This window comes from Aethalodelphis obliquidens, unplaced genomic scaffold, assembly GCF_003676395.1.
Source record: "Aethalodelphis obliquidens isolate GAN/ISIS:26980383/991018 unplaced genomic scaffold, ASM367639v1 scaffold36, whole genome shotgun sequence".
NCBI lineage: Eukaryota > Metazoa > Chordata > Mammalia > Artiodactyla > Delphinidae > Aethalodelphis > Aethalodelphis obliquidens.
The window spans coordinates 16150891-16175550 of NW_020837980.1; positions in this window are offsets into that span (position 1 = coordinate 16150891).

Below are 24660 nucleotides of genomic sequence, written 5' to 3' on the forward strand. Positions count from 1 at the left end.
TTGAATTATGAGAGGGCTGGGTGTGCTTTAAGAATTGTCAGAAAAGCCAATGGAGTTGGAGCATAGTGGCCCAAGGCAGTGTAGCAAGATGGGAAGGGACCAGGTAGGAAAAGACCATGTTGATCAGGGCCTTACAGATCATGGTAAGGGGTTTGAATTTTACTCTTAGTGTAATGTCAAACAGATACAAACTCTCAAACGAATAAGAAATCAAACGTTTACTATGCACATAGAATATAAAATAAAAATTTACCAATCAAATAGAAATAAAGCTACACAACTGATAAAATTTAAATTGTCAACATTGATATAATGTGGCAGATGATCTTTGCTGACCCTGCATTGCATCTGATGCCTGGATTTAGTACCAACTGTGACTGTATATGTTCTTAGTAACACGTACTTATATTAACACCAATCTTATTTTAGTTATTTTGCAACTACTCTTTACTTACCTTATCATTTATGTTTCACTTTGCTTAAATCCTCTATTTTCCTATTGCATTCGATATATTAGCTAAAGTAGTACTGCTTGGTGTTAGTAAAACAGACTAACAGACATAGGATCTCAAAGAGATAATAGGATTCCCCTGTTCATTGCAGATCTATTCACAATAGATAAGACGTGAAAATAATCTAAATGTCCAACGACAAATGAATGGATAAAAAAAAATGTGATATATTCCAACCTTGAAAAAGAAGGAAATTCTGCGATATGGAACAAGTATGGACCTTGAGGACATTATGCTGGGTGAAATAAGCCACAGAAAGACAAGTGCTGCTTGATTCCACTTATATGAGAAAACTGAAATGATGGCTACCATAGGCTGGAGGGAGGGTGAAACGGCACATTATTAATCAGTTAGGCATAAAGTTAAGTGAGATGAATAAGCTCTAGAGGTCTGCTGTACAATTTATACCTATAGTCAACAATAGGGTATTGTAAGAGGATAAATCTCATGTTATGTTCTTAATAAAATAAATATAATGCAAACAAACTAAAATCAGACATACAAGGAATGTCAGCATTTATCATCTTGATTATCTAGAATATTTACATGTATATATATTTATTTGTATGCATTTGAATCATTATCAAATAGAAATGGAACACTTAGGAAACTTTCAGGTCCCCAAGAGTATGTCCAAAGACCTCAGGTGGGAAGCACAGCTCTGAGGCATAGGACTGTGGATTATTCCTTCAGACAGGGTCTCATAATTGTCAGAATTCTGTAGTTAAAAATCCAACTAAGCAGAGGCAAAAAAATTTCACAAAATACCCTAAGTCTCAAGGAGAATTTCCTACTGGGTTTTCTTATTGCTCTGGCTAAACCTTCTAACTTAAGTCCCCAAAGCTCCTTTCATGTCCTAAATTAAAGACAGAATTCAGTCACACAAATACCAAATCCCCATCTGGGCACCGAAATAATCCTGACAATTCTTCCACTTATATTGAAATAAAATGCTAGGCCATTTCTGTGTTTAAGAAGCGTGACCCATAGTTAGGATTCAATGAAATGATGAGATACAATTTATACTCTAATGAATTTTAATTAATTTTTAATTAAATATAGAAAATTGAATGTTCAGGCAAAATACAAAATTATAGTTGGTAAGGAGAATAAAATGTGTAATAGAGCTTGCTTTGCAATCAACCCTGCAGAATGTGTCTAAGTCTGATTTGCAAGGCGGTGCAAAAAAAAATATGTGAACCAGTCTAATGAAATCCGACCTATGAAATATTTTATAGTTCATTTGAATAATCCCTTTAATATGTAGTGAATTTTTAGTTATCTGCCCGAAGGATATCTACTTTATATTTTGTGGATAGCAATTTTGTCATCCCTGGTTCCGTTTAATCAAACTATGAGTAGATGATGTGAGCTGAGGCAATGCATCCTCATTTCATCATTAGCCTAATCTATAGATACTACATATGCATGAGCACACATATTTCACAGAAAAATTCACACAGAGAAAGAGACATAGCTCTTGCCTTTGTCACGACTACTTCTCATTGTGATTCAGTCATCTTTTCCTCAAAGATTTATTAACTTCTCTCTATTATACTCAATAGTGACATCTGCCCAAAACTTATGATTCTTCCCTTTGGCCCCTTGTAGTTGGATATGGCCAGGGGACTGATTTTAACCAGTGAGTTGTAAGTGGAAAATGTCTTGCGCAGCACTTCTGGGGTGGTGAAGTATTTCACTCTTGGTTAAAATCTTGTAGAGTCATTTACTCCTGGTTAAAATTCTGGAGAGCGTCCCCGGGTGTAATGACCAGCAGTATTTGAGGTGATGGCTATTCTACTGAGCTATGTCCCTGAATGACTGTGATGGGAAGATGGAAAGAGATTCCAGTCATATAAAATGATCAGAAAACAAACCTGTATTGCTTTAAGCCACTACAATTTCAGGGTCGTTTGTTTTCACATCATTACCCAGGCTGTTCTGATATAAACACTATGCAACACATTGTGCTTGCATGAAGATACAGCTCCACGCGCTAGAATGGAAGCTACGTGAACATCGAGATTTCTGTATATTTTGTTCACAGCTGTATCTTAGGGCTAGAAAAGTACCGAGTGCTGCAAAGTAGATGCTCATCTGTGAGTAACTGTTGAACAAATGAAGGATAAAGTGAATGAGCTCATAAAATATTGATACTTTTCACCGTGGAAAAGTTCAGAGTGTGAAGACATTCCGTAATGATACAAGGTGCCCAGTCCACCTAAGGGAAGTAGAGGCAACATCTTCATCAGAGTGGCTTTTGAGAAGCAGGAATGAAGTAGGTGAGGGGCAGCAGACTGGGAAGGGAGAGCGTGTTCCAGGCAAATAGAATGGTGCGTGCAGAGCCGCTAACATGGAATGACACTGGCATGAAAGAGAAATGATGGTGATTTAGCTTAAGGACAGGGAGCAATCGGCACAGTGGTACAAGGTGTGGTGGGTGAAGCTTTGGGGGAACCTTGTGGCTCTTGTTAAGGATTGTAAGTTTTGGCTAAGAAAATGGGAGACAGCATTTGAAAGGATTGTTATATTCAGGTTGCTGTGAGGAAAATAGACTGGACAGATTTTTTAAAAACAGGAGTTTACGCAGGGTATCAGTTCAATTTATTGCTACCTCTAACTCAGAATTAAATAGTGATTTGGAGCGTAGCAATTTACCTCAACCTTCTGACTGAAACTAAGCACTAACCTGTTACAGAGGAGGAACCTGCTGTCTGCACAGTGCCCTCCCCGCTAACAAGACTTGGTATAAGACCTTAGTCTCATATGAAAAGACAGTGCAGGGAGAATGCTCACAGAATGTTCTGGAAGACATTGTTCGTTGCCTTTTGAAGTCTCTTTTGTAGATCTTTGGAAGAGATTTCTTTCTAGTTTGACACTAAGAATAGATTTGCTTCACTTAAGAAATATTCTTTTTATATTTTGAGGACAGCTAAAATTTGAAACTGATCAAATTCCCTTTTCCTGTGACTATGTTTTGAAAAGCTCAGGACAAATGTGTGTCCCACTTGAAGGAACTGTATGGGACAGCATGTGTATAGATACTAAACTGTCTCCTTGGTATGATTCTGCCTTTGGTGTTGCTTTTTGTTCTTACCTACTTCTAATTTAGGTCATCCTACCATGTTTTCTATATTCATCCTAAGTCGTCTTAAAGGTCTTTTGGTACTGAGTATGTAAAAACAAGCGTTTCTGAACCACTTCTTGACTCTAATCAGGTAAATAATAATCTTGGTATAAGAGCTAAACAACACATTTTTCTACGATATACCTTTTAAAAGACATGAAAAATAGGAGCCTGATTAATCTTAATATGTTAAGAAAGTCATTCATCGGTTACCTATAATGTGTCAGGTGCCATAGGTTCAAACGGTGAGTATAAACAGATATGGTGTGTGTCTTCATGAACTTCTAGTTTAGTGGGACAGACTATGGGTCTGTGAGAAACAGGATTGTATCTATGAGGCTCCTGTACTGCATACTGTAGGATTTAGAGTTTGACCACCTGGGTTTGAGTCGCAGCTCCATCACTTACTGACTTGACCTTGGGCAAGTTATTTGACTTTTTTATACCTACTTTCCTCATGTGTAAAACAGGAATGCTAGTAGTACCTACGTCCTAGGATTGTTGTAAGGATTAAATGAGTGAACGCACATAAAGAACTCAGAATAGTGCCCGGCAGGCTTATATTATTGCTCGCTATTATTATTACCTATAAAGAGAATTTGAGATGGAATAACGCTTCAAGTGTCCCTGTGAAAGACACAATGGGAAATCAAAGCTTCTTTTTTCTTACTTGCTTCTACATGAAGCACTATATGCTATTTAGAGTTATGAGATCATTGAGAGAGAAGAGACCTTGGGAATCACCCTGGACAATTGCCAAATAATTTAGAAATCTCTACCACTTTCTTGCTGGATGCCCACTCAGCCTCTTTGTTAGCATTTGCAGAAATTTGGAGCCTATTCCTGAAAAATCCAATCCAATCCATTCCATTGTGCGGTAGCTCTAATGGTTAGAAAGCTTTTCTAGGGTTGAACCAAACTCAAATATTTTGGAGATTAATCCTTTGTCCATTGCTTCATTTGCAAATATTTTCTCCCATTCTGAGGGTTGTCTTTTCGTCTTGTTTATGGTTTCCTTTGCTGTGAAAAAGATTTTAAGTTTAATTCGGTCCCATTTTTTAATTTTTGTTTTTATTTTCATTACTCTAGGAGGTGGGTCAAAACAGATTTTGCCGTGGTTTATGTCAAAGAGTGTTTTTCCTATGTTTTCCTCTAAGAGTTTTATAGTGTCTGGTCTTACATTTAGGTCTTTAATCCATTTGTAGTTTATTTTTGTGTATGGAGTTAGGTAATGTTTTAATTTCATTCTTTTACATGTAGTTGTCAAGTTTTCCCAGCACCACTTATTGAAGAGGCTGTCTTTTCTCCATGGTATGTTCTTGCCTCCTTTGTCATAAATTAGGTGACCATATGTGCATGGGTTTATCTCTGGGCTTTCTATCCTGTACCATTGATCTATATTTCTGTTTTGGGGCCAGTAAATGGATAAAGAAGATATGGTACATATATACAATGGAATATTACTCAGCCATAAAAAGGAATAAAATTGGGTCATTTGTAGAGATGTGGATGGACCTAGAGTCTGTCATACAGAGTGAAGTAAGCCAGAAAGAGAAAAACAAATATCATATATTAACGCATATATGTGGAATCTAGAAAAATGGTACAGATGAACCTATTTGTAGGGCAAGAATAGAGATGTAGACATAGAGAACGGACATGTGGACACGGGGGGGAAGGGGAGGGTGGGATGAACTGGGAGATTAGGTTTGACATAAATATTCTACCATATGTAAAATAGATAGCTAGTGGGAACCTGCTATGTAGCACAGGGAGCTCAGCCCGGTGCTCTGTGATGATCTAGATAGGTGGGATGGGGGGGTGAGAGGGAGGTCCAAGAGGGAGGGAATATAGCTATACATATAGCTGATTCACTTCATTGTACAGCAGAAACTAACACAACATTGTAAAGCAATTTTACTCCAATAATTATAATAAAGAAGAAGCAAGAAAGATTCCAAATAAGCAACCTAACTCTAAGCCTTATGGAACTAGAAAAAAAAGAACAAATTGAGCCAAAACTTGAAAGAAGAAAGGAAATAATAAAGATTAGACCAGAAATAAGTAAGCTAGAAAACAGAAAAACAATAGAAAAGATTAACCAAACTAAGAGTTGGTTCTTTGAAAAGATAAACAAAAGTGAAAAACCCTTAGCTAGACTAAGCAAGGAAAAAAGACAGGACCCAAATCAATAAAATTATAAGTGAAAAAGGAGACATTACAACAGGTATCACAGAAATACAAAGGATCATAAGATGCTATTATGAACAACTATACACTAACAACCTAGACAAGCTAGAAGAAATGGGAACATTCTTAGAAACATACAGCTTACCGAGACTGAATCAAGAAGAAATAGAACATTTGAATAGGCCAATTACTGGTGAGAAGGTTGAGACAGTAATAAAAAACTTCCAGTGAAGAAAAGCTCAGGGCCAGATGGCTTCACTGGTGAATTTTACCAAACATTTAAAGAAGAATTAACACCAATCCTTCTCAAACTTTCTCCAAAAATTGAAGAGGTGGGAACACTCCCAAACTCATTTTACGAGGCTAACATTATCCTGATACCAAAGCCAGAAAAGGACACTAGTAGAAAAGAAAACTACTAGTGATGAATATAAATGCAAAAGTTCACAAGAAAATACTAGCAAGCTAAATTCAGCAGCATATTAAAGAATCATTCACCACGATCAAGTGGGATTTATCCCTGGGGTGGTTCAATATTTGCAAATCAATCAATGTGATACATCACATTAATAGAATGAAAGAAAATAATCATATGATCACAATCATCTCAACTGACACAGAAAAAGCTCTTGACAAAATTCAGCATCCATTCATGATAAAAACTCTTAACAAATTAGGCATAGAAGAAACATATCTCATCATAATAAAGACCATACATGACAAGTCCATGTTAATATCATACTCAATGGTGAAAGGTTTAAAGCTTTTCCTCTAAGATCAGGAGCAAGACAAGGGTGCCCACTCTCACCATTCCTATTCATCATGGTACTGAAAGACTTATGTAGAGCAATCAGGCAAGAAAATAAAAGGTATCATCAAACTACTATATATAAAATAGATAAACAACAAGGTCCTACTGTATAGTACAGGGAACTACACTCAATATCTTGTAATAAACTATAATGGAAAAGAATCTGAAAAGAATATATATATGTGTATACATATATATATACACATATACATATATATGTATACACATATATATATATATACACAAGGGAAAGTTATTCAGCCATAAAAAATTGAGGAAAGTTTACCATTTGTGACAACATGGGATGAAACTTAAAGGTATTATACTAAGTGAAATAAGTCAGACAGGGAAAGGCAAATACTGTGTGATCTCACTTATATGTGGAATCTAAATGAACAGACCAACCAACCAAACTTATAGAAAGAGAGATCAGATATGTGGTTACCAGTGGCAGAGGGTCGGGGGACAGAGAATTAGAGGAAGGTGGTCAAAGGTACAAATTTCCGGCTATAAGATAAATAAGTACTAGGGATGTAATGTACAACATGATAACTTTATTTTCTTTTTATTGTATCTTTGTGAGATGATGGATGCTTACTGAGCCTACTGCAATAATAGTTTCACAATATATGTAAATCAAACCTTCATGCTGTGTACCTTAAACTTATACAGTGATGTGTGTCAATTATTTCTCAATAAAACATAGTAATTTAGTAACATTTAAGGCTACAGTATTACTTACAATATCTAATTATACTTTAATAGATATAATTCTATTATTTAGATATAATTATGTATCTAATTATATAAAACTAATATCTTAGTTTTTCTCAAAACTAAGCATACATACCTAACTGAATTATTTTCCCACGGTTTAAAGGAAATTTTAAAATTGTAACTGAAGGCACAAGTGTGATTGAAATGAGTCTGGTAACAATGATTAAACTTTAATTTGCACATGCAGACATACAAATATATACACCAAAATATATACCTTTATATATATGAACCTGTGTATTTATGTGCAAATTCACACCTACATTTGTACATCCCACATCACATATATTCAGATACATTTCCATGAGAACACATCCAAAGAAGGACCCCACTTGTAAAAATAAATAAAGGAAATGAACTTCTATAGCATACAGTACCTTCCAGAAATAATATGCTACACACACACACACACACACACACACACACACACACACACATGCATTGGTGATCTGTGTTCTCAATGGTAAAAAGGACTCATGAAGAATTAGACACCTGCTTCTGTTTATAACCTTATGTAGTCCCAAAGGCCTGATTACTTTGAAACAACCATGTGCTTGTCTTCGTTCATTGCTTAATCAATCTTTTCAGACACACCAGAATATCCCATTTTCCAATACAAGGGCTTTCATCATCAGTATATGTGATCTTTAATTCTACAGTGCTGTCATACATTAAGAGACAATAAAATGAAATAGGTTATTATCTCTTAAAAAGCACTTAATTCAAATTTGGACAGCTTCAATTTGGGCAAGGTAATTGTGGAATTATGCCTCCCTTTTCTCATGCTGCAGTCTAACATTTCATAATTTTGCAAATCTCCCTGCACTAAGCTACAAACAATAAGAAAATAAAATTAAGATGTTGGTCATATACACTAATATGTATAAAATGGGTAACTAATAAGAACCTGCTGTATAAAAAATAAATTAAATAAAATTCAAAAATTAAAAAAGAAAAAAGATGCTGGTCATAAAATTAGCCAATATAAGAGACTAAAGATTTGATTCCAAGAGGGGGCTATGGGAAGATTTCTTATTATTCACATTAGTATTAGAAGAATAAAGGCATTTAGGGGAGAGAGGAATCTTTTTTCACCTTCTTAAATCTTTGAGTTCTCTCCATCATCTGACAAAACTCATTCATACTGTTTCAATACTAAATAAAAACAGCAACAGCCACTACTTTGCTCTGGTTCTTCCTCCCCTTCAAAGCATCATCCTGTCACTTTTTTTTTTTAAGGGCCAACTTATTAAAATAGTTGAAACTCATTGCCTAAATTTCCTCGGTTTCTCCACAATTCTCAGCCCCTTGCAATCTGACACTTGGCTCTGCAATTCTGCTTTAATTGTTCAAACAAAGGAAAAATGTCTTCCTATTTTCTATACCTATTGGCCTCATTTCATCCTAAATTCAGTTGTGATAGTTTTATTTCACATTGATTATCACTTCTCTCTTAAAATATTTTCCTCCCTACATTTGTTGATTATTGCTCTCACTTCATTCTCCTTTCTCATCCCTCTTTCTCTGTCTTTTATTGGGAGTTTTCCCTCTGCCTCCCTCTTAAATACTAGTATTACCAGAGATCTCATCTATTCTATTCTATGTGATTTCTTCCACTTCTGTGGTGTCCTCTCCGGGTGATAGGTAGAATTTGGGTTCAAGTCCATCTCAAATACATCTAATTGGAACATGGACACACCCTGCAGTTATTTCCCCAGACTCCTGAATGTGTAATTTGGATAGCTATACCCTGTAGGTGGGAGAACCCTACCTGATTAGGGAGCACCAACATCTGTGGTAGGAAAGGCCAAGAAAAGTCCTTGAAATTTCATACCTCCTCACCACCTCCAGCAAAGACAGCAGTCAGAAATTGTACTTCATGCCAAAAAGAGCTTCAGACATTAATACCACCATTTAAATCCTAAGAATTGCAAAAGTAGAGATTCCTCTTATAATATCATGGAATTAATTTGTCTGGTCTTTCAATAAACCAGATGTATCAGGGCATATGACAGTGAACTATCAAAACTTAATTAGTGGGCTTCCCTGGTGGCGCAGTGGTTGAGAGTCCGCCTGCCGATGCAGGGGACACGGGTTCGTGCCCCGGTCCGGGAAGATCCCACACGCTGCAGAGCGGCTGGGCCCGTGAGCCATGGCCGCTGAGCCTGCACGTCCGGAGCCTGTGCTCCGCTAAGGGAGAGGCCACAAAAGGGAAAGGGCCAAAAAAAGAAAAAAAAAAAAAAAAAAAAAAATTAATTGATTAGTGGTAATCCTAATTACCACATGCTGGAGATGGTACTTTGGGGGGAATAGATTGACTCAGCCTCTTATGTTCATACTTGGAAGCTTGTGGCTACTAGTGATCCGGTGGATGTGTTCTCCTCAACCCTCTTTGGTAATAGAAGTCAAAACCAGGTCACTTTTACATGGGAAGGACAATATATCAATACATTTATTTTCTTGCCTCAGAGCTACACTAAATCGCCTGCTCTCTGTCACTGTATAGTCTGCAGCGACCTTGATCATTGTATGTGCTGCAACACCTCGTGTTGGTTTACTGTATTGCTGACATAAATAGCAATTGGACATGACTAGCAGTAATTGGCCAGTATTTTAGGAATAAAGACACAGACCTACTAGAGAACAGACTTGAGGATATGGGGAGGGGGAAGGGTGAGCTGTGACAAAGCGAGAGAGAGGCATGGACATATATACACTAACAAACGTAAGGTAGATAGCTAGTGGGAAGCAGCCGCATAGCACAAGGATATCAGGTCAGTGCTTTGTGACCGCCTGGAGGGGTGGGATATGGAGGGTGGGAGGGAGGGAGACGCAAGAGGGAAGAGATATGGGAACATATGTATGTGTATAACTGATTCACTTTGTTATAAAGCAGAAACTAACACACCATTGTAAAGCAATTATACCCCAATAAAGATGTTAAAAAAAAAAAAAAAGTTGCCTATGTACCAGAGGGCAAACCTCAGCAGAAAAAAGCTCATAGCAAAAACCCTAGGGTATTAGAGCAAGGCTATTCTTTCAGTAGCAGAGAATTCTGCAACATTTGAAAAACAATTCCTGGCATGATAGTGGATACTAGTAGAGGCTGAATGCCCAACCTTGGAACACCAGTTGACTATGGGACTAGAGCTATATATTATCTAATCCACAAGTTTGGGCAGAAAGAGCAGTGATATACTATGAAAGTACCGTTCAAGATTAAGCCTGAGAAGTTCTAAAGGACACAAGTAAATTACATAAACACGTGGTGAAACACCCAAGTCATGTGTATGGTACCAATCCCTCTCCCACCACGCATAGCTGTGGCATCGTGGGGCTCCTTATGATCAAATGACAGAGGGGACAACAATCGGGGCCTCATTCACAGATAAACTGGTGTGATTTGTTCACGTTAGCTTTACTGGATAATTGTTACAGGTTAGGTTCATTTAAGGGTAGCTCTAAAGGACATGGTGAAGGGAGTAACCCTTCAAAAATAACATGTGGAAGTTCCCTTTGCATGGAAGCAAAAGTGGACTGGGCTTTGGGCTCCTGGGCAGAGTGAATGGTTTGGCTCTTCAGTCAGGACTCAGGAGAAAGACAATTAGAAGATAAGACACAACGAAATCTTAGGAAGATGCATGTGATTGGATCTACGGGAGTGGGCACAAGGTGTGCATTTGTTTTTGTCTTACGTTAAAGGCCACCAGGGAGCATTAACCTCAGAAGAGGCGCTCAATAACCTTCAAGTAGATGTCTGTGGATGTCAGTTAGCCTCTTTCTTTGGCAACCCCAGTGCTAGTAGAATATGACCATGAACAGAATGACCACAGGGATATAGTGGCAGGGATATAGCTCTGCAGGCTCAACAAGAGGTCTCTCTGTTATCTACCTACTGCCAACCAGTCAGGAACAGAGAGCAAAACGGAGTCCTCATTATGGCATCATTCCTCAAGGAAACTAGTCAGCCACTTGGTAGTAGATGGATTTTATCAAACTCAATCCCCCAAAAGGAGCAGAAGTTCATCCTTTTATGAATTGACACCTTCTCTGCATATAGAGTTGCCTTCTCTGCCTCTAGGGCTAGGACTAGCACTAATGTTGTCATATTCCTGGGGCTTATATGATGTCTGATATATATTTTCATGGTTTCACACACTAAGTTTTCTCACTTTTATGATGCAGGAGATTGAAGAATGGGCACAAAAATATACAACTCACTTGTCTCACCATATATCTCATCACCTAGGAGCAGAATAATGGAACGGTCAGTTAGAGTCCCAGTGAGGACACAAACCTAGTTATAAACTCTTTAGGCAGAGGGTGTCGTATATGCACTAAATCAGTGGCTCTAATAAATGGCACTGTCTCCAGCAGCTAGAACATGTGAGTCCCAGAACCAAGGAGTAAGAGTAGGATTGGTTCATCTGACCATCCTTTACAGGGACTCACTTGTGGAATGGGTGCTCCCCATTGCCACAAACATAAGTTCTGCAGGATTAGTGGCCTTGGTTTCTGGAAAGGGATTGCTTTTACCAGAGGACAGAGTGGAACTATATTCCTATTTTCCACTTTAACTTGAAACTATAGCTACCGCTTGGTCACTTGGGTTGCCCATTGCAGCAGTCAAGGTGGGGATTAGTAGGCTGGTGGCGGTAATTGACTCTACTTTCTATGTGGTGCTAGGATTGGTGATACGTAACGGGAACAGGAAGGAGTACGTGTGGAACTATAGCATTCATGAGGGGTAAATATTTGTGTTTCTGTGCCAAGGGATAATGTGAATGGGCAATTACAGCAAATATACCCTCAAATGAAAAGCAACTAAGGGCTCAGATCTCTCAAGTATGAAAATCAAGGTCACCTCAGCAACAAGAAACCTAAGCCAGTCAAAGTGTTGGCTAAGGGTATAGGAAATGAATAGAATGAATAATAAAGAAGGGAGATGATGAATATCAATAATGACCTTGGTACTGGCTGCAAAAGTGGGGACTGGAGTTTGTTCCAATAAATCCTGGAAGTAAGTCTTCTCATTGATTAATGTTGATTACTACCTAGAAGGGGACTCTGACAGATTGCACTTAATGTGGGGCATGGTGGATCTGAGTGGTGCAAGGGATGGACTATATTGACCATTTCATATCCTCTCAGCCCGTCTCTTACCCCAACCACTGCTGTGCTGACTAGTTCCATTAAATGCCTCAACAATCCTCACCCTGGTTCAGCCATACAGTACCTCATTTCACACCTAGACCAGGAACTCTTATTTCCTGCCATGAGACTGCTTGGCACGATGGATGGTGTGGGATACCCATGGGACCATGTTTGGCCCTAACGTATGTACAACCAGTAGGGCATCACTTAAGTTCCAACCGTAAGTAACAGAGATGTGGATAAATGGATAAATGCTTCCTCCTATTGCCCCCAAGCCATCAATTCTGAAACATAAGGACTCCTAGAAGATTCTGTGTGACTGAACAATGGTTGCTCTTGTGGCATCTTACCCATAACACATCTTCAAATTGGTTTTTCTTCTTTCCCTGTTCAAAACCATTGCCCGTCAAGGTTGATCTCTAAGATTATACTCACAAATAAACTATCTTTGTATAAGCAGTGATCCCTGGCTTGCTTTGGAGGGAAACTGAGGTTAACACAGGACTTGAAAAAGTTTTTGAAGGAAACTTTTTTTTTGGAGACTCTCTAGAAGTATGAAGTGAAGGGGCAGCTAGATCCTGTCTGCCACTTTCTCAAGCCTGGATATGCAACTGGTTGTGTCAATTGAAAACAAGCAGTGTTGAGAGGGGAGCTACTTGTTGGACTGGGGAGATTCACAGTTTACTTTCAGATGGTGTAACTGGATAGGGACTTCACCCAGAAATCTTTTGGCATTATAAGACTTGATTTAAGGTGAAAGGAAGGAATTGGATGATAGATAAAGCTGTGAGAAAGGATGAGCTTATCAGATTAAATAACAGCAAATTACTGAATGTGACAGCAATATTTGGGGAACATGGGTAGACCAAATATCTTCATTAATAAAATGAGCTCCCTGAACATGAAACTGAGTAAAAGTTGTCCTGAATGTCATTCTTTACTTTCACATTCACTGTACCATTTGCTCTTTGAATTCTTTTTACTCCCTGGAGGAAAAAAATACTGTCAAAATAGATCTTTCTTGAAGAAGACAGAAAAAAATAATAGGCCTTTTTTTTATCCGCCAGTGAGAGCAAGGAAAGAATTCACACAGTTTTTCTAGGATGAAGACAAGAATGAACACCTTCTTGGGATTTCCTTTTTTAAAAAAGGGATAAAATATGTAGTACTTATTAAACATGAAAATCTTGCAAGTTATGGCAACAATTTCAGAGAGTAAAATTTTTTAAGGAACTTTATTGTTAAAACCTTATGGATGTGCTCACTGATAAAGACTTTTCTTTTTAATTCCTCTGAAACTAATCAGAGCATTTTAGAGGAGCACATTAAAATTTCCACTAAATTTACATTAAAATTAGACAAGTTGTTATCTACACTACTAAAAAAAGCACATGGTGCATCTATTAATCACTGCTCAATGTTTAATATTAACACTGAACTTTTTCCAATTAAAGGGCTATTCAGCTCAGACACTAGTACCTTATCATTTTAGGTGTTTTATTATCCTTTTGGCATTTGTTAATGGCAGGACTCTCTGGCTATTACCAAAGATCTTTCAAATCTTATAATTTCTAAGCAGTTTAAAGTATGGGAAGAAAAGAAGCCTCATGTCTTTTTAATTAAAAAACAGAATTTTATAATAAAACTGGCATGTGGGTGGGTGGATAGCTCTTCTATAGTATCTAAAAGAGATATAGAAATTTTATATATAATATTTGCTCTTGAATTTACATAATGTTTCCTTGAATTTGTTTTAAAAATTAAAACTTTCCAGGGTAATTTATATATTATTTTTTCACCCGATGGAAATTAGGGGACAAACCTGCACATTGCATTTTACAGTTAAAGAATAATTTGTGCTTGCAAGGAAAAAATCCACTCTCTCTCTTAGTATTCCCTGAGGCCTTCTGTAATGGCCTGGCTAAAGGTAGGTCTATAATGAGCACTGTTTACAGCTAAGTGGATCTCTTTTTGCTTCCCTTGTAGAGTACCGCAATTCACATAAACCAAATTGTGGAATCAGGGGAATAACCAGTCCTATAGATGTACAGCTATAGTCTCTGGAAGGACCAGAAAAACCCTTGGAATTCTGGCATAACAATAATAACAGAGAAACCATTCTCAGACTAGTATCATCAGAAAGATATGCTTCTGAGTTTGAAAACCACTGTTTAAGATTGTTCTGGTTTGTTATGAAGTAAAATATTAGTGTTTCAGCATTATTTCTTTTATTTAAATAACTTGCATTATTGGCCTTTAATACATTTGCTAGTTCATTCATTCATTCAGTGGAGAAGTACAGTACCAGGTATATTCTAGACACACATATACACAGGTGGCATGACCCCTGCCAAAAGTGAATGTATGGTCAAGTGAGGGAGGCAGGCAGAGATAGGAATAAAATAATAATAATAATAAAATAATAATAAAGGAAAAAGCACCAGCTCTGCTGAGGACATCAGGAAGGGCTTCACTGAGGAGACAACACTTGAAGAAGAGGAGTAGGTATCACCAGGTGGGTAAGAACAATTTATGGGCACAGGAACAACATGAGGAAAGGCGGGAGGCTCTGGAGGAAGTGAACATGTGTGAGAAACGACAGCCCCTTCCCCCCACTTTTTATTACCAGCATGTAAAGAAGTTAGGATTTTTTCCTGGGGGCAATAACGTCATACTCTACAAGGAAAGCAACATTTTTTCTTTAGGTTGCTCATGTTATTTTAGTTTTGAGACAGATATGGCTCACGAGAATTTTCATGGGTCATGTAATTTGAAAATAGAAAAGCTTTCTAACTGATACTTCGAGCGAATCTCCAATCTTCATCTGAGATGAATCTAATATCAGGTGTTACTAACACCTGGCAGCCAAAAATAAATGGCAAGTGTGGCATAGCTATTTATACGAGCAGTTTCCAGGGGAACTAAGAACCTCAGGTCTAGCTACTTGTCTGTTAGGGAGGAAGATGTGGACATATAGGTGAGTCTCTGACAAAGCCTGTTAAATACAGAGCATCCTTATCACAAGTGGAACTAAGCAATACAATCTTGTGTGTGGGTTCTACAATCCTGAAAAAAAATGTTAATATTATGTAGACTACTGACTATGAGACATGACTCTGAATTTAGAGGAAAAGAGGGATTTTTTTGCCTTTATATGGAAAACCCATAATATATAGTGCATCTTTAATCTAAGATGTATATATATATATATATATAGGCTTAGCCATATGAAATTGCCTGAATGCAGTTGTTTTTGACATGCAAATTGACAGTTTCATGTGGTTCAAAACAATACATACTCACGCACACATAAGGTGATATATATCGATTATACATGCTTATCAGCTTATAAAATCAGATTATCTATCTGAATCTTTGTATATATACACAGAGACAGAGAGACAGAAACAGATGAGAAGCACTAAAAATTGGCTTGACTATTTATTGTGACAATATTTTTTTAAAGAATCAAATGTGTTTTAGAATAATAAAATCAGAATAATAATTATTAGGTATTTGTAACTCCTAATAAAATGATTATTCTATTTTAAGAATAGTGGAAGGAAGGTATGTTTATATGATGAAAAATACTCTATTTCAAAATTGACTCCTTATGTAAGTTTAATGAGGTATATATTGGACCTTTCCCTTCTCACTCTATACTTTCTTTTAGGTTTCCCGTATCTGTGTTCCTTATGCTACCTTCTTTGTAACTTGTTCAGATCTATTTTATAATCTTTCTGTCAGTTGAATGTATTCTGCTACCCAGTTAATTTTAATATTATTCATTAAAATTTACCATCTATATGTTATTTTCATTCTTTTTCAAATATGCGTGGCTGATTTTAATACTCCCGTTTGTATTTTATTCCTACATTAATTTATTTAAATGTACCATCTATTTTTACTGTAAATTCTGAATCTTATTAGGCAAGTATCTGAAACATTTGATGACTTTGTCAGTTGTTTCTGTAGTCTTCAGCTTACACCAGCTAAGTTCCTTAGGTGTTTCTGTAACTTGAGTGTGTGCTCATATTTCTGAGTTCTGATAGGCTTGAGTAGAGGATATATTGATATTTCTCCAGGTTCTTGAGAGAGCCACAGAGGTAGATTCACCATAAACAAAATACTCCTTGCAGTTTTGGGGTCCTACAGTTAGTATGATATGTGGTTGCAAACTAAATAATTTAGCTTGTATTTACAAAATCTCAAGGAAGGATTTTTTTTTAAACTCAAAGGCTAAGACAAAAAAAAAGTATATATATTATATATGTATATATATTATATATGTGTATATATATTATATATGTATATAGTCTTTGTTGTCACTGCTGGTCAAGTTCTTTTATAGGTCACCCCCTTCCCCCTGCATGACCCTTGACCCTCCTTGCTCTCCAGAACAAAGTGTAGACCTTTCTGGATCTGGTTGTGTATGGCTTGGTCTCCAATCTGGCTCCCCACACTGCTGGCATCACATTCTAGAACACTGCACCCATAGTTGCCCTCAAGTTGTAAGGAAGCTTCAGCGTTATCCTTCTCCTTGGTCCTCTGCTCTTTCTTGTTCCTCAAGTCCAGGGATTTCTCTCTCTTTTCTTCAGCTCATCTATTCAAAATTACATTTTAATGTATTTTGTGCCTGGAGGATTCTGGGAACCTTAGTCAGCCATAATGCCCATAATAAAAGGATTTCAAAGTTGCAATTCGTATTTTCAGCCTATAAATTGTTGAATTTACTACATGAATGATTGCATGGAAATCAGCCATAGAAATTTCTGGTAAAAATAATTTAATCAAATGTATTCAGTTTAAAGTTATGAAACTATGTTTAGGCTCAAATAAATCTGTGTGGATACATTTGCTGGATCATATATGTATCAATTTAGTAGCACTATCTAAAATATTCTCATCTGAAAATTGACAAGGGAACAGTGCTTTCAGAGTTACAGTAATATTTTCTATTTTTTTCACAGGGCCTTTTTAAGGGAAGAAAATTTTGTCATATATGGGGAAAACTCAGAGTTGTTGGCACCCAGAGATATATTCATTGTAGCATTTACAAAACATGCAAATGTTTTGGATTACTCAAATTCTATATTATTTTAACATTTCAACGGATTTATTCTTTGTGATATGTGAGTGCTATGGACTAAATTGTGTCTCCTCAAATCTCATGTTGAAACCTTAACCTCCAATGTGACTGTATTTGGAGATAGGACTTTTAGGCAGTAATTGAGACTAAATGAGGTCATAAAGGTGGAGTTCTAATTCAATAGGATTGGTGACCTTGTAAGAAGAGAAAGAAAGAGATCTCTTTCTCTCTCTGCTATGTGAGGTCATAGTGAAAATGCAACTACTGATAATGTCAGGAAGACAGTGCTCACCAGAAACAGAACGTGACTTCTCAGCTTCCAGAACCGTGAGAAAATAAATTTCTGTTGTTTAAGCCACCCAGTTCATGGTATTTTTTTTTGTCAGCCCAAGGTGACTAATACAGTGAGCTGATCAACAAGAATTAGAGTACATATAAAGATTTATAAGGAAAGCCAAAAGTTTCAATGTCCTAAAAAATTTCTGATTTTTATGGTCCTTTTGAAGTGGTTATAATCAAGTCTTTGTATACTGCCTTTTTCCCAAGAACAGAACAATAACATATTCATTCAAAGGGCTTCCTATCTGTCACTTGAACTTGAATATACTGCTTAGTTTCTATTTGGAGACTTTGATTGGACAATGAATCAGACCCTTTGATGCCCTGTCTCATTCCTTCTTTGGGTCACCTGTCTCTGAGACCCCCTGCTGCTGCCACCACCAGCTCTGCATGGGTTCTAATGGACTTCATGATGGTCTGCTCTGACTTCCTCTTTGTACACAGCCTGTGCTTTTGGATTCTTTCCTCTGATGCCAGGGCTTTCCTGTTGGGGCTGAGTCATGTGATATCAGGGTCTGCTCAGAGCCCATGCACCCTTACTTGATAATGTGGGGAAGTTAATGTCCCTTGGGGTAAATCCTGGAGCTTTGGGAGATGGGAGCTAGCAGATAAATTCTCCTCTGTTCCTCTCCCCAAATGGGCCATGGTGAGATGCAATGATTCATCCAGCCTCTTGAAAGATTGTCAAAATATGTACAGTTTGCTTGGTACCAAGCAGTGGCAGGCTTCATAATCACACATATATTGTACTCACTTCTATGCTGTCTCCCCTTTTTCTTCCTCCTCCTTTCTTGAGATTGCCCTGTCTAATAAAAGGATAGCACATGAGTTTTCATCCAGGCTCTGTTTGCTTGAGAATCTGGGCTTAAAAAGATGGTTGTAGAAATAATAAGAAATATTTTTAGATTTTCCTAATTTATTTTGCTCAGTTAATCTTCCACAAAAGGCTATTATTAGCTGTAATAACTCCATTTTAGAGATGAGGGAATTTTAAACTCATAGTTTAAAAATCACCTAATGTTAGAAAGCCACAAAACGTTCATTAGATGTGGACAAATATTCTTCCAACTAAGAGTCTGAAGCTTAAACATAAACACTGCCTGAGAGATCTTTTCCATTTAGGGAAAGGAAAGGGAGAAAGGAATTAAAAGTTTTAAGTCTACTTTTGCCATTAGCAAAGGCAAGTGTGTCTGTTATCAAATTTTCTATGGGAATTTAGGGAAAGAGGAAGTATGTGGCAGTAAACACAGGGGAAAAGATGTGCCAATAAATATGACCATTTGCTATCATGAAGTATCAGCAGAGTTCATGAGAGGTTATTGTTGCCTTCTTGTCTCTTGGTTATTTGTAAAGCAAAAATTGATGTTTGAAACTGTCAGGGGATTAATGGTAAGAACAAATTGATACATAGCCTTAGAAAAAAATCACTTGACCACTGTTGCCTGAAAACATACAACATGATCACATTAATGGCTTTAGCACTAGTGTTAGGGATATAGAAAACAGCCATGGTGACAGGTTTTTTGTAGGGATTATGCTACTTAAATTGATCTGAGTAGGATATGAAGAGAAAAGCATTGTTAAGTTTAACATTAATGCTAAATAGCAAGAATTTATCTTAAATATCCTATCTATCCCATGTTTAAAGAATAATGCAAATGGAATTGCAAAAATTAAAGTTTATAGTTTGTAAAGCAAATATAACTAAAATCTTGAAAGATTGTTTTCTAAAAACATTTTGATTGCGTGAACTGGAAGCACACCCCATTGATCAATTGTAGCAACTAGATGACTTACTCTCAATCAAAGATAAATCTCATAAGAGCACAGTATTCAGCCTATTCTGTCTTCTCTTTAGCTTATCATATTATTAGGATTTGATTATGCTTTATCTTCAAAACTACAAACTGGTCCTTCAATGATTATTCTGCCTTCTATAATATCATTCAGTATAGTGTGTCTGCACCTTTAAAATCTATTCAGAGGAGTGAAACCCTATCAAATATTACTGAATGACTTTTTTCCAGGACCAGTTGATTGAAACCCACTTAAATGAAATTCTCACCTAGGTGAGCATAACTACTCTGGTCCAAACTTCTTTAGAATACAACTGAAAGGTCAAAAAACACGAGGTTTAAAACAAGAAAAAATTAGATTGTGTATTAGAGGTTACTTGTTTATATAGTTCTATTGGTAAATTTTATTTTTCTACCGTTTCTCTACTTAATCACCTCATCAAATTCCAGGCCAAACTGAGATAAAGAATTCTCTGGCCCTCTGGTCAAATTCCACCTTTAGATGAATTTCTCTAAACCAGTAAAAGGCAACATAATTTTAATTTTCATTGACATATCCAAGATCGCATTTAATTTTGCCAAATGTGCCTTTCAAAAATATATATGGGGCTTCCCTGGTGGCGCAGTGGTTGAGAGTCCGCCTGCCGATGCAGGGGACAAGTGTTCGTGCCCTGGTCCGGGAAGATCCCACATGCCGCGGAGCGGCTAGGCCCGTGATCCATGGTCGCTGAGCCTGTGCGTCCGGAGCCTGTGCTCCACAACGGGAGAGGCCACAACAGTGAGAGGCCCGCATACCGCAAAAAAAAAAAAAAAAAAAAAAATGTATGAAGTACTGATTCTTTGTCTCCTTGTGTTTGTTCATCTCACTTTTCTGTCTCTACTTTTGTGTAGATGTCTCAATCTATCTCTTATTATATCTCCTTGCCATATTTATTTATTTTCCTCCTCTATTGGCAAAAACATAAAACTTATGTACAAACTTTGATTTTTTGCATTTATTTATTGAATTCCCTGTTTATAGTTTAAAAAACAGAACATGGCATTATTAATTTTCTCTTGAGCCTATGGCCCCTGATGGGAGGAAAGACGGGAAATAACATTTATTAGGGATCTAAAATGTGCCATTATCTAATATATTCTCTCAAAATCCCTGTGAGGTATTACTTCCTCCATTTTCAGATGGAAAGACCAGATTTCCGAAAATTCAAGTAACTTGTCCAAAGTCATGTGATTAATAGATGTGAGGCTGGAGTTTGCTACTCACCACATTGTATAATGTTACTCTAAAAGAAAAATTTTCCCATGGAAACAATAAACTACATATAAACTGGTCCTCATTAACTTCTTTTTTTTTTTTTTGCGGTACGTGAGTCTCTCACTGTTGTGGCCTCTCCAGCTGCGGAGCACAGGCTCCGGATGCGCAGGCTCAGCGGCCATGGCTCACGGGCCCAGCTGCTCCGCGGCATGTGGGATCTTCCTGGACCAGGGCACGAACCTGCATCGGCAGGCGGACTCTCAACCACTGCGCCACCAGGGAAGCCCCTAACTTTTTTTAACAGCTGTTTTGAGATATAATTCACAGACATAAATCCATCCATTTAAAGTGTATAATTCCGTGGTTTTAATGTATTAACAGAGGTCTGCAACCATCACCACAACCTAATTTTGGAATATTTTTATCACCCCCCCACCAAAAGCAACCCTATATACATTAGTAGTCATGCTTCATTTCCCCACCCTCTCAGATCCAGGCAACCAGTAATCTATTTTTGCTCTTCATAGATTTCCCTATTATACATGAAAGAAATCATATAATATGTGTTCTTTTGTGATTGATTTCCTCAGTTAGCATAATATTTTAAAGGTTTATCCATATTGTAGCACGCATCAATAATTCATTCCTTTTTATTGTCATTGTCATTATTCCATGGTATGTGTATACCAAGTTATGTTTCTCCATTTATCTTGATGAAAATTTTGATTGGTTCCACTTTTTGACCATTTTGAATACTATGCTATGAACATTCTGTATATGTTTTTGTGTGAACATATATTTTGATTTCTCTTAGGCATATACCTATGAGTGTAATTTAACATGTTGAGGTACTGTCATATTGTTTTCCAAAAGGCTATACTAGTTTACATTCCCACCAGTAATGTATGAATGTTCCAAATTCTCCAATTATTGCCAACACTCGTTATTGTTTGTCTTTTGATCATAACCATCCTAGTGGGTATGAATTAATATCTTATTATGATTTTGATTTGTATTTCTCTAATGACAATGGAATTTGAGCATCCTTTTATATGCCTATTAATAATTTTTATATCCTCTTTAGAGAAATGCCCATTCAAATTCTTTGTTCATTTTTAGTTGGGTTACTTGTTATTGAGTTGTTAAACATCCTTTACATATTCAGGATACAGGTCCTTTCATATGATTTGTAAATATTTTCTCTCCTTCTATAGTTTTTTCTTGTGAGGTCTTTGTCTGGTTTTGGTATCATAATAATACTGGCCTCAAGAATGAGTTAGAAAGTTCCTCCTCTTCTATTTTTTGGATGTGTGTGTGTGTGTGTGTGTAAAGAGTATGTGTAAAATTGGTATTACTTCTTCTTTAAATGTTTGGTAAAATTCACCAAAACTTCTATTTATTTGGTAGAAGTACTTGGGCCTAGGATATTTTAATTACTAGAAGTTCTTAAATTACAAATTCAATCTCTTTTCTTATTATAGGTATGTTCAGATTTTCTATTTCTTCTTGAATCACTTTTGGTATTTTGTGTTTTTCTAAAAATTTGTCAATTTCATATAAGTTATCTAATTTGTTGGCATGTAGTTATTTATAGTATTCCCTTATAATCCTTTTTATCCTAACACTGTAAAGTCAATAGTGATGTCTTCCTTTTTTTATTCCTGATTTTAGTAATTTGATTATTATTTCTTGATCAGTTTAGCAAAGTTTTGTTGATTTTCTCGATCAAAGAACCAACTTTGGCTTCATTGATTTTCTCTATTGTTTTTCTATTATTTATTTCATTTATTTATGCTCTAACTTTTTAAGTGATTTCCTTCCTTTGCTTGCTTTAGGTTTAGATTGCTCTTCTTTTTCCAGGTTTTTAAAAAGGAAGATTAGGCTACTGATTTAAGATTTTTCTTCTTTTTTAATATAGATGTTCACAGCTATAAATTTCCTGGTTAACACTATTTTAGCTGCATCCCACAAGTTTTAGTAAGTTGTGTTTTCACTTTCATTCATTTTAAAGCATTTAAAATTTTACTTGTCATTTTTTCTTTGAACCATTGATTATTCAGACATGTGTTGTTTAATTTTCACATTTTTGTGATTCTTCAAATTTCCCTTTATTATTGATTTCTGATTTAATTCTACTGTGGTTGGAGAACATACTTTGATGATTTCAATTCTTTTACATTTACTGAGGTTTGTTCAATGACCTAGCACATTGTTTATCCTATAGAATAATCTATGTGCTCTTGAGAAGAATGTGTATTTTGTTATTGTTAGATGAAGTATTCTATAGATGTTTGTTAGGTCTAGTTGGTTTATAGTGTTGTCCAAGTCTCCTATTTCTTTGTTGATCTTCTGCTTAGGAATTCCATCCAGCTTTGCTTTTGGTTACTGTTTGTATGGTATTTTTCTTTCATCGTTTAAACTTTCAATCTATTTATGGCTTTGAGTCTAAAGTGTCTTTCTTGTAGATGGAATATAACTGTACCATTTATGAAATTTATTGTGTTAATAACTGCCTTTTTATGAGAGAGTTTAAGGTAGGATTTACATCTTCAATAATGCTAATTTTTCCCTACATTTTTTTACATCTTTGTTCCTGTATTCTTCCTTTGTTACCTTCTTTTGTGTTAAGTAGATGCTGTCTAGTGCACCATTTTAATTACTTTGCTATTTCTTTTACTGTAAAAATTTTAAAGTTATTTTCTTAGTGGTTGCCCCAAGACTATTTTTAACATCTTAATTTAAAACAATCTAGTTCAGATTAACAATAATTTAATAATGTATCAAAAAATTGTTCCAATATAGCTCTGTTCTCTACACTCTCTTTGTACTATTATTTTCATGCAAATTATATCTTTATATAAGTCCACCAACACAGTTTTTATAGCTATTGCTTTATGTAGTTATCTTTTAAATCATATCGAAGTAAAAAAGATTTTCAAAAAATGAAATTTAAGCTGATTTTTATATTTACCTGTAGAGTTACATTTATGGATACTTTTTATCTCTTCGTGCAGATTTTAGTTACTGTCTAGTGCACTTTCATTTCAGTTTGAAAGACTCCTTTTAGTAAATCTTGTAGAGCTGGTAACAAATTCTCTCAGTTTTTGTTTACCTCAGAATATCTCAATTTCTCCCTCATGTTTGAAAGATAATTATGCTGGATGTAGAATTCTTAGTTGACGATCTCTTTCATTTTGATTTTTCATCCCACTGTCTTCTGGCCTCCCTGGTTTCTGATGAGAAGCCAGCCATTAACCTTATGAGGATCTCCTATACTTGATGTGCTATTTTTCTCTTATCAATTTCAAGATTCTTTCTTTGTCTTTTGACAGTTTGTGTAGGTGTGGCTCTCCTTGACCTTACCTTACTCAGAGTTTTTTGAGCTTCTTGGATTCATAGATTGATGTTTTTCATTAAATTTGGGAAGTTTATGACTATAATTTTTGAAATATTTTCTCTGCTCTTTTCTCTCTCTTCTTTGCTTCTGGGAGCCCCATTATGTAGATGTTGAGATGCTTGCTGATGTCCCACAGTTCCCTGAGACCCTGTTTATCCCCCCCCCACTCTTTATTTTCCATCTCTCAGACTGGGTAATCTCAGTTGACCTAGA